This window comes from Thunnus albacares, chromosome 18 (assembly GCF_914725855.1).
Source record: "Thunnus albacares chromosome 18, fThuAlb1.1, whole genome shotgun sequence".
In the NCBI taxonomy this organism is placed as follows: domain Eukaryota; kingdom Metazoa; phylum Chordata; class Actinopteri; order Scombriformes; family Scombridae; genus Thunnus; species Thunnus albacares.
The window spans coordinates 6430879-6443547 of record NC_058123.1 but is presented as its reverse complement, the minus strand read 5'-3'; the positions used below and the strand labels follow the sequence as shown (position 1 = coordinate 6443547).

Here is a 12669-nt window from a genome sequence, read left to right as displayed (position 1 = left end):
GGCAAGAGGTTGATTGTGGTGGGAGAGGTTTGAGTTTCATACTGCTTAGAAAACATTTTCTTTTCATACAAAATTACACATTACATGTTTCGTATATAAAATAACTATATATATATATACCCTAAAAGGCAGATGTGAATACCACATGTTAGTGTATACTATGGCAATAATTCAATATAATTCTGATCTGTTTATCACCTAGTATTTTTTTCCTCCTCTAATTTATTTGTGTGCAGTTGGTGGAGTTAGACATGTTTTGTTTTTTTTCTCTTTTTCTTTTTTTGGTGTTAGAACTTCTACAATTTCCCAGAACTTGGGTATCCAGGTTAATGAAATTGAGAAAATAAAGTTATGGCACTTTTTGTGCAAAGAGTACATCAGTTTCATTTGAATTTTGTTTTCATTTTATGTGAATTTGGATAATATGTTGGCTTTGGTGCTGTTACAAACATGAAGACGTCAGACAGTCAAAAGTGAGTTTGAGGTAAAGAGAGGCTGAGGTGAAGGTATAGTACATGGTAAAGCACAGCTGATGGTAGAAGCAGACATTGTAAACATTAGAATTATAACTGAACACTATATATTAGGAGAATTTATTTGCAGTAACTTACCCTCTTCATATTCACCTGGAGTAACAAAAGACAAAGACATTTACACACACGTAATAAAGGAGTGTATACTACTACTGTAAAGAATTACATAAATATACACACATTACAAACAGGGACTTTGTAGGTTCTTTGTTTTGTTTTATTGAAGCATCCATTTCCATCTAAACTGGCTGTAACTTTGCGGCGATATCAGCAGAGGTGTAAGAGGTACAGGAGTACAGGAATAAATACAAAATAAAGCAATATAATTAAGTATAATGAGCAGAAACATTATGTACTATATCCTTACTGGGACCATCCCATAATCTGAACTCTAATTAACTGGTTAAAAAGGGACACAAAGAAATTGGGAAAATTCCACAAAATAAATTAAGATTATAAAAGATCAGTTTCTTTTCTCTGCATTATATGAACATCACACTACTTCATGCATTTGCACTGAATGTTACAAGTGAATGAAAATAGTTATTGCAAATTAGTTGCATAAATGTAGGGCTTAAATAGTGAATAACATTTGGCAAGAGGTTGATTGTGGTGGGAGAGGTTTGAGTTTCATACTGCTTAGAAAACATTTTCTTTTCATACAAAATTACACATTACATGTTTCTTATATAAAATAACTATATATGTACACCCTAAAAGGCAGATGTGAATACCACATCTTAGTGTATAATATGGCAATAATTCAATATAATTCTGATCTGTTTATCACATAATATTTTTTCCTTCTATAATTTATTTGTGTGTAGTTGGTGGAGTTAGACATGTTTTTTTTTTTCTTTTTTTCTTTTTTTGGTGTTCGAACTTCTACAATTTCCCAGAACTTGGGTATCCAGGTTGGTGAAATTGGGAAAATAAAGTTATGGAACTTTTTGTGCAAAGAGTACATCAGTTTCATTTGAATTTTGTTTTCATTTTATTTGAATTTGGATAATATGTTGGCTTTGGTGCTGCTACGAACATGAAGAGGTCAGACAGTGAAAAGTGAGTTTGAGGTAAAGGGAGGCTGAGGTGAAGGTATAGTACATGGTAAAGCACAGCTGATGGTAGAAGCAGACATTGTAAACATTAGAATTATAACTTACCCTCTTCATATTCACCTGGAGTAACAAAAGACAAAGACATTTACACACACATAATAAAGGAGTGTATACTACTACTGTGTAGAATTACATAAATATACACACATTACAAACAGGGACTTTGCAGGTTCTTTGTTTTGTTTTATTGAAGCATCCATTTCCATCTAAACTGGCTGTAACTTTGCGGCGATATCAGCAGAGGTGTAAGAGGTACAGGAGTACAGGAATAAATACAAAATAAAGCAATATAATTAAGTATAATGAGCAGAAACATTATGTACCATATCATCACTTGGACCATCCCATAATCTAAACTTTAATGAACTGGTTAAAATAGGACAAAAATAAATTGGGAAAATTCCAAGAAATAAATTAAGATTATAAAAGATCAGTTTCTTTTCTTTGCACTATATAAACATCACACTACCTCATGCATTTGCACTGAATGTTACAAGTGAATGAAAATAGTTATTGCAAATTAGTTGCATAAATGTAGGGCTTAGATAGTGAATAATATTTGGCAAGAGGTTGATTGTGGTGGAAGAGGTTTGAGTTTCATTCTGCTTAGAAAATATTTTCTTTTCAAACAAAATTGCACATTATTTTTTTCATAAACAAATAACTATATATATACACCCTTAAAGGCAGATGTGAATACCACGTTACTATGGCAATAATTCAATATAGTTCTGATCTGATTATCACATAATATTTTTTCCTCCTCTAATTTATTTGTGTGCAGTTGGTGGAGTTAGACATGTTTTTTTTTTTTTCTTTTTTTCTTTTTTTGGTGTTCGAACTTCTACAATTTCCCAGAACTTGGGTATCCAGGTTAATGAAATTGAGAAAATAAAGTTATGGAACTTTTTGTGCAAAGAGTACATCAGTGTCATTTGAATTTTGTTTTCATTTTATGTGAATTTGGATAATATGTTGGCTTTGGTGCTTATACGAACATGAAGAGATGAGACTGAAAAGTGAGCTCGAGGTAAAGGGAGGCTTAGGTGAAGGTATAGTACATGGTAAATCACAGCTGATGGTAGAAGTAGACATTGTAAACATTAGAATTACAACTGAATGTTATATATCAGGAGAATTTATTTGCATTCACTCACCTAGTTCATATTCACCTGGAAAAACAAAAGACAAAGAGATTTACAAACACGTAATAAAGGAGTGTATACCACTACTATGCAGAATTACATAAATATACACACATTACAAACAGGGACTTTGCAGGTTCTTTGTTTTGTTTTATTGAAGCATCCATTTCCATCTAAACTGGCTGTAACTTTGCGGCGATATCAGCAGAGGTGCAAGAGGTACAGGAGTACAGGAATAAATACAAAATAAAGCAATATAATTAAATATAATGAGCAGAAACATTATGTACTGTATCCTTACTGGGATCATCTCATAATTTGAACTTTAATTAACTGGTTAAAGACGGACAGAAAGAAATTGGGAAAATTCCAAGAAATAAATTAAGATAATAAAAGATCAGTTTCTTTTCTTTGCACTATATGAACATCACACTACTTCATCCATTGGCACTGAATCTTACAAGTGAATGAAAATAGTTATTGAAAATTAGTTGCATAAATGTAGGGCTTAAATAGTGAATAATATTTGGCAAGAGGTTGATTGTGGTGGGAGAGGTTTGAGTTTCATACTGCTTAGCAAACATTTTATTTTCAAACAAAATTGCGCATTACATTTTGTCATAAAAAAAATGTACACAACCACCCTGAATGCGTTTCGTGAATACGTGTATATGGCAATAATTCAATATAGTTCTGACCTGTGTGTGTAGTTGGTGGAATTAGACGTGTTGTTTTTTTGTATTACAATTACTACAATTTCTCAGAACTTGGGAGTGAAATTGAAAAAAAATAAACAAACTTTTGCTTCTTTTTCTGCAAAGAGTACATCATTTCCATTCGAATTTTCTGATCATTCCATGTAAATTTTGATAAGATGTTGACTTTGGTGCTGCTACGAATATGAATAGATCAGACAGTGAAAAGTGAGCACGAAGTAAAGGGAGGCTGCTAGTAAATGAAAATTGCAGATAGAGTAAAAGACACAGTTTGTGTGTCTTTAGTCAACAGAGGTGCGCACACAGAGCTATCCAACATAACAAATCAACTTTCATGTATTTGCTTCTTTTACTTCTCTAGTATGTCGCATCTATAACATAATCTACTGAAATGTCCGTCAGAAAAGGTTACAGTTTGAGACTGAATTGTACATTGATATCGCTCATGTGTCACTGAATGTAATCCAGGATGTTGCAAAAACATCAGTAATGATGTTTTTTCCCCACAGTTGGCTGTGCGTCAGATTCTTTCCTTTTTACTTTATTAAATACCTGCAGTATCACACAGCAGCTGAAACGATACATTAGTGATGTGCGCATTCACGCACCTGGTACAGCAGCAGTAACTTCATTAACAGGATCGGCAAGGATCTAACGGTAAATAATGTTCTGTGTTCTGCTACCCATCTACACCATTGACTGTATATAAAGAGGTCAGCTGTTACACACAGATTCCAGGTTTATACGGTAGGATTGTTTGTAATAAAGCATATACATGAACATACAATATCTGTGTCCGCGACCCCAGAAAATATATGAATGGAACCGTGTGCGAGTCCGAGGTCTCCCCGCACTTCTGAAATGAATCCGGCGCCCTTGACACTGACTATTTCTGTAACAAATTGTCCACAATTTCACACGTTGACCATACATGGTCCAGCCATATAGTCTACTGGGTTATGACCAAGTCTTTTTGGATTTTAAATCTACCTGAGCTGAATGTTTTCATGACAGCATAAAACATTAGTGATGGAAAAAAACAAAGCAATATCTTACCTGACTGACAAAGACAAGTCTGGACGCAACACAAAAGGAGAAACAGGTGAGACCATCGAGTCTTTAAAGTCATGGCTGCAAGAGCGGGTTAAAATAATATGTAATGTAATGTCCGATGGCGTTACTGCTTCACTGTTTGAAGTGCCATCCCCTCTTCAAATAGATGATTTAGACACTAGTTGATGTCACTGAGTCAGCTGACCGCATCTAACCAACCGAGACACAGCTCGGGTTGATTTCGGTAATATGATAATGAAGATGAACTCATGAGTGAGATACTCATGAGTTCATCTTCCTTCCGTCATTGATAACTAGAACACGCATTTCTCTTCATCTGCACTACAGGAACATTATGTGGAAAGTCATGCATTCAAACTATTACTTCACTAAAAGGACATGAGTATTAATGCCGTAAAAATACTCCTTATGAACATGGCCGGAATTACCTCCGACATGGTCCCAGGGCAAAGGTTTGTTTTTGGCCCCCAGAACATATGGGAGTAGGACTCTAGCGCTGAAATTATTAGTTGATTAATTGATTTGCTGATATGACTGACAATTAATTGCCAGTAATATTCATAATTGATTAATTGTTTAAGTCATTTTTTAATCAAAAATGCCAGAAATTCTCTGGTACCAGCTTCTTATATGTGAATATTTGCTAGTTTTCTTATATATTATACATATTCATCTATATATTGTAATGATTTCTGCCTTCAGACAACCGAAACCCCCTGATGTGGATAAGGCACCGGCAGACGGCTTTCCTCTACCTCTGACACAGGTATCAAACGGGTTCCCAAAATCTACACGCGAGACCATCCTAGCCTTGCTTAGGGAACCAGATTTCAGCTTGTCTTCTATAATCACCAGCTGTCATTGAACAGCTCTAAACGGGCCTATTTAGTAAGGAATGCCTGACAGCTGGGTCGCAACGAAGTGTATTGGTGCAAATAGGTGTTGGAGGTTTGAAAGTACTCCAAGATGGCCTTCTAATAGGTCATTACTGGAGGAGGCCCACTCTGACGGTCGAGGGCATTGCCCGGTTTTATGGGGCAATGTCGATGCCCTGGCCCTAACAGTTTAGCCAGTTAAACACCTATAATAAACCTGTCAACCTGATTATGTACTGAAATTATACCTCTATCACATGAGCAGCAGGTTGATCTCAATCATTAAATCTAAATCTTTCAGATTCTATTAATTAATATATATTGCAAGTTCATCCCTAGCAAATTTCATTATAAATTTGTAATCCAAATAAATTTAAATCTCATGTCAGCCATATCCCAGGGGGGCGCCCTCTTACCTGGAAGGAGATACTAGAAGACCTCAGAGATGAGCACAAGTCAGGAACTTTGGTTGGAGTGTACAAAACTACAAACCAGTTTTATTTGGATTTTTTTTTCTCAAAAATAAGTAATGCAAAATTCAAAAAGTAAAATACAAAAGCGTGAATAAAAACTTAAAGATGCAAAACAGGCAAACTTGCAAAAGGACCTCAAGTGACGAACCCAAAAGGGAAGCCCAAAAAGAGACCCTGAGTCTCTCTTGGCTTTTCTTTTTATATCAGTATATCTCCCCCTTCTTACATTCCTACATCCATATACAGTACTGCTTGAAAGTTTGTGAATCTTTTAGAATTTTCTGTATTTCTGCATAAATATGACCTATAACATGATCAGATATTTACATAAGTCCCAAAACTAGATAAAGTGAACCCAATTAAACAAATGAGACAAAAAAATAACTTTTTCATTTATTTATTGAGGAAAATTATCCAATCTTACATATTTGTGGGATCCAAAAGTATATTAACCCTTGCTTTCAGTGTTGCTCATCACCAAACATAATGCTTCTCATTCAAGCAGAAAAGTTTGATTTTGGTCTCATCCATCCACAGAATATTTTTCCAATCAACTTGTGGCTTATCAACATGGTCTTGGGTGAACCGTAGACGGCAGCAATGTACTTCTTGGAGAGAAGAGGCTTTTTTCCTTGCAATTTTGCCATGCTCACCATTAATGTTCAATGTTCTCCTGATGGTGGACTCGTGAACATTGACTGTAGCCACTGCAAGAGAGGCCTTTAGTTTCCTAGACTTTACCCTGGGGTCCCTTGTGGCCTCCCAGTATTTTACACGCCTGCTCTTGGTGTGATTTTTGTTGTTCGACCACTCCTGGGGAGGGAAACAATGGTGTTGGATGTCTTCAATTTGTACACGATCAGCCTGACAGTCGACTGGTGGAGTCCAAACTCTTTAGAAATGGTTTTGTAACCCTTTCCAGCTTGGTGAGCATCAACAACTCTTCTTCTAAGGTCCTCAGAAATATCCTTTGTTTGAGCCATGACACACTTCCACAAACCTGTGTTGTGAAGCTCAGACTGTGATAGTGAAGACCCAGATTTCTCTTCTTTAATTAAGGCAGGGCCGCCCAGACTCACACTTGATTGTCATCCCATTGATTGAAACACCCGACTCTCATTTCCCCTTCAAATAAATGTATACATATGTAACATTGGATCATTTCCCTCAATAAATAAACAAACAAGTGTAAAGTTTTTGTCATATTTGTTTAATTGATGTCTCTTTATCTAGTTTTAGGACTTGAATGGAAATCTGATCACGTTTTAGGTCATATTTATGCAGAAATAGAGCAAATTCTAAAGGGTTCACAAACTTTCAAGCAGCACTGTATGGTCTTCCACCAGGACATCTACCAGTTACATGCTGATGTTTTATGACTTTGCATAAAGCAATGACCTTTCTTTGACTGTCACTTACAACACATTCCGTGGAAAATTTGAAACTTCTTCTTTTTTACATTTGACGTTAAAATTTAGGGATGTTTGCTATGTGCAAGAAACCACAGCTTCTCCTTGGGTCTCAGGTTCTCTACCAGCGAACACTGAAATAGGTTTTTCTTGCCATAATCGTTCCTCCTGTTCACACTGACCATGGGGGCCAAAATCCACAGTCCTCCTTTGGTGCAAAAATGTATTTAAGAGTTTATCTGAAGCTAATATGAAGATTTTGTCCAAATGAATCAAATCAAGTAAATATCTTCCATCGTTACAGTCTTTTTAGTGCCAAAGTCCGTCTTCCTGTTACTATACCTCCACTGCAGCTCAACAGGGAAACACTGTCTGAGGAAACACAAAGAGGAAATTTGACACTAAAAAGACTGTAAATGTATGTATCCACTTGATATGACTAACTCAGACTGCTGAAGCCTCATATAAGTTTCAGATAAACTTTTAAATACATTTTATGCACAAAATGACTGTGTGGACACACTGTGGATTTTGGCCTCCATCACTTCCATTGAAAACACATTTGAAGGGGATCTGTTAACAACCAGCATGAATGGGAGGAATCATTACAGCAAAGAAAACTCTTTCACTGTCCATATGAACACCTGACTGTTGTTTTAAGACATAACCTATCCTTAAACATATAATATGTTAACTTGGACTTCAGGGAATAATGACTATGCAGAATTTCTTCAATTATTCGTCCGGCGATATAACTTCAGAATCGGTACAACAACACTGATAAATAGCTTCTCTTGGTGATCAGTCAAGAGAATCTTTAACACAGTTTTGGAAAGGGATTAACTTGCACTCAGAAAAGGGATCGGATACGTAAAGTGACTTACTTAAAGTAAGTTAAAGAAAACAAAGGCAATGAACTTATACACAAAACATTTATTACTAAAAGACTAACCTAACAATAACACAAAACAACACTCACTAAACAAACAATGACGCTACAATGAATGAATGAATGCAGAACCGGAGTTTGTCAGAAAAGGGGGTGCAACAGATGAACAAACACAGACTGACTAGTGACCATCACTGGAAGCAGCTGGTAAACTGGGGTGGCAAATTTAAAATTCAGTTCTAAGCAGATTAAGCTTTTTGAATTCACCCGGTTAGCAGAGCAGAAGTGTGCTACTAGCATGTCTGTGGACTGGTAGCTGCTGAGTGAGATGGTGCCGTCAGGAGGGATGAGAAGGTGTTGCCACCGCATGGAGTGGAGATGAAGAATTGTCACCTGAAGTTGGTCTCAACACAGAGAAAGAATGGGATTTCGTACCAGTAACAAAAAGAATCCAATTATTTCATTCTAGTGATGGTCTTTTATAAGTACAGTAAGGTAAGGGACTTCAAAGAAGCATCTGACCAATCAGAGGACTGCTGACCCCCCCAGGGGTGGTATCTTTGTTTGACCCCCCTCTGAGGGCATGGCATCCACTGGAGGTCAGATAATATTTCTTACTTTAAAACAACTTCTCAAAAACTGTACCTTTTTACCAAACAACTACCGTGACTAAAAATCTAATGTTCTTATGCTTAGGAGATTACAATGCTGCCAAACAGCACATGTTTATCTCTAGTTGTTATTGAGATATTATTTACCAGATTTTAACACACATACAACTGAAAGAACTATGATAAAATTATTGTAAATTTCTAACATAATTATAGATGCAAATGTACACATTCAAACAACAAGGAAAGGAATAAGGCAATGGCAATTTTTCTTATGGAAGCCCCCACTTTTTAAGATAGACAGTGTTCTGCTGAGAAATATCCTACACCACTATGTTCTGACATTTTATATACTGAACAATCAATCAGTTATAAAAGAAAATAGTTGTCAGACCTATTAATAATGAAAATAATTGTTGGTTGCAGCCTTACAGTACTCCTATGATGGAATAATACTACCTTGTCCTCAGTTTTCTGTGTGGAGTTTAATTAAACACAACTTTATGACAAATGAGCTGAACATAAACTAAAACAATTCAAGTCTTAAAACTACATTCTGACACAGTCCCTCTTCAAGACCAGGATTGTATTATATTGTTGGGTCGGTTTTACATTTTAGTGTTCATGTGAAAAGAAGCTCTAGCTGTGAAATAAATGTAGTGGAGTAACAATTGTCCACCACATTAATATATATGAGGGGGGCAAATTATTTCCAACAATTTTCAATATAATGCTCTCCAGTACACCACCACCATCCACTACGAATTCAATAATAAACACAAAGTAGAATTATTACCTTTCTCATAATGTCAACAAAAACTGAAAATGTATAAGCCTCGTAAGAGTAGAATTTATGTCAGAGCTGTTGTAATGGATTGCATTAGATTGCACAAGTGTTCCTATTGAAGTGCTTAGTGAGTGTACATATAGGATGTACTGCACATTTCTCACCAGCAGGGGGAAGCATTAAACAAACTATGCCAAGGAGGGATGTTTGCTGATCACATAAGTGTTACTTCTCAGTTGTCTTTCACTATCACAATGATGCTCAAACATATTTAGACAAAAGGTTGTTTTGTTTAAAAAGTGATGTATACTTTAAGAAAGTTCAAAGTAAGACATGACTAAAAGCTTTTCACTGTGAAACATATGTGCAATAAAATAATTTTTTCAATATATATATTGTTATGACCCAGCTCACTGGCCACAACAAAATGGGACACACACCATGCTTAGTTTTAACAGAAAATAAGTTTTAATAGAAAATAAGTTTATTAACACAAATAAACCAAATTAGACCAAATTAAACAAAATGAACTAAACATTCACAATATGGAGTGTGGAAATCAGTGTCAGTGACACCCACCCATACACCCACCAGTCTCAACAGCTATCGGATGGATTGCAATGAAATTTGATACCTGTCCCCCTAAGGATTACATTTAATAACTTTTTTGAACCCTTCCCCTAGCCTTTCATTTAGTGCCATCATTAGGTCAAAACTTATTTCTTGTTCATGACCAAACCACTGCCATCATCCATAGATGTTCTTTGTGTTTAGTGCTAATTTAGTAGTATGTTAGTTGCATGTTAGCATTGTCATTGCGAGCATTTAGTTCAAAGCACTGCTGTCCTGACTTCTTCTGTAAAAATGTAACTTTTGTTCAATATTGCAACAGTTTCACAGTTTCCTCAGTAAAAGTGTGACATCCGGTCCTCCCGTAGTAAAGATTTTATAAATACTGAGGTCATGAATCAAAAAACCAAATCTCCTGCTGCTTAATGTGTTTGATGTGATGCTGGAATTGAATATCTCACTCTGTGTAAGCGTCATCTCAGTACTGTCTCCCACGCTTACTTCAGATAAGGCTGCAACTCTGGATTTTGGTCTACCTATTAATATGGTGATTATTTTCTCAACTGATCAATGTTTATTTTTTTATACATCAGAAAATTGTGCAAAACACCTATCAAAATTTCCTACAAATGGTTAATTTTAACATTTGAGAATCTAGAACTATCAAATTATTGGCGTTTATACTTAAAAATGACTGCAACAATTGATCGATTATCAAAATAGCTACCTGTTAATTTTCTGTTGATTGACTAATCAATTTATTGGGCTTTCCTTTCAGCTCTACTTTCAACATTTCATTACAGAACATGCTTAGTATGGCACAATATATGTTAAAAGAAAAACCTCAAAAACAAAAAGACACAAACAAACAAAAAGAAAAAACAACTCAATATTCTGAGTTAATTAGATTCAATGGATTAACATAAATTGAGTGGACAAACGCACTTCATCAGACTAAATGTCTCTGGTCTGTACAAAGTTTGCCACGTCTTGTTTATTTTTTTGTGCAACTACTGATACGTGACGTTACAACAAAGGTCAAGTTCATGTCAATCCCTCTAATTTCCTGTTGACTTCAAAACGGATCTTATCATGTAAGATGATCAGTTAAATCTTAAATAACAGCTCTGAAGCAATCTAGTAACGAAGGTAAATATGCAACTGAGTGATGTGACCACGTCTTTCTACTCCTCTAATAATCTGAACTGCTGCATTCTCGAGAAGCAGGAGTTGTGACTTTGGGTTGAGTCTAAACACAAGACAAGCTTCTAAAAGAATAAAATATATAAAAACTTGTTCAATTTGTAAAGATTATTTTTACTTTGGAGAAAGTTTTATTTTTCTTACTTTTGTTAAGTCCCAAACAGGAAGCACAAACTCTAATTGCATGTTTAATATGTTGAAAACTGCAGTTGCCTTTTATTACGTGCTTTGTGAAATCTACAGTGACAGATCCCACCTGAACAAAGAAATCATTATTTGGTCATATTGACTTGATGACCAGTTAGATGACCAAACACAAAGTTCTTCAACATGATGTAAGGCAGTAAATGGGAAATAATATTGAGGGGTATGTATTTTGTGACCTAGGTTACTTGCCATAGTAGGGAAATTGTGGAGAGGGGTAAAAAGAAGAGGAGAAGAAGAGTTTTGTTGGGAGAAGTCAATTGTATTATTGGTTGCATATGTTAACATGTTGTGTGTAAACTGAGGACAGTGACAAATAAAGTTCCATAAAAGTTTACTTTCACCTCCCGTGGTATTCTGTGCAGCAGTGTAACAGAGGAGGAGTGAACAAGAACTGAGTGACAAGTAGAATTTATGTCAGAGCGGTTGTATTGGATTGCATTTAATTGCACAGGTGTTCCTAATAAAGTGCTCAGTTAGTGTACATATCGGATGTACTGCACATTTCTCACCAGCAGGGGGAAGCATTAAACAAACTATACCAAGGAGGGATGTTTGCTGATCACATAACTGTTGCTTCTTGGTTGTCTTTCACTCTCACAATGATACTCAAACATATTTAGACAAAAGGTTGTTTTGTTTTAGAAGTGATGCATATTTAAAGAAAGTACAAAGCAAGGAATGACAGAAAGCTTTTCACTGTAAAACATATGTGCAATAAAATAATTTTTTCAGTAAATATATATATTGTTATGACCCGGCTCATTGGCCGCACCAAAATAGAACACACACCATGCTTAGTTTTAATAGAGAATAAGTTAATTAACACAAATTAACCAAATTAGACAAAATTAAACAAAATGAAAAATTCACAATATGGAGTGTGGAAATCAGTAGTCAGTGGTGTATGATGTGCATGAGTGTAAAATGTGTGTGTGAGTGTTTTAAGGTGCAAGAACATAAAACATAACCAAACTACGGAAACAGAGCTAAACCAAACCAAGTAGCTGAAGGGGAGAACAGAGAGCCGCAACCAGCAGCAGCCGTAAGCAGTCAGAGAAG

At 35.6% G+C, this 12669-nt stretch overlaps 1 long non-coding RNA gene across 1 annotated transcript; it reads right to left on the bottom strand.

The window, feature by feature from the left end:
• Window positions 1-339: 339 nt before the first annotated feature.
• Window positions 340-4719, bottom strand: LOC122967890. Its single transcript, XR_006398703.1, has 4 exons — window positions 4569-4719; window positions 2809-2823; window positions 1697-1711; window positions 340-626 (listed from the first exon to the last, which is right to left on the bottom strand). It is a non-coding gene; the product is annotated as an uncharacterized LOC122967890 (long non-coding RNA).
• Between the last annotated feature and the right edge of the window lie 7950 nt (window positions 4720-12669).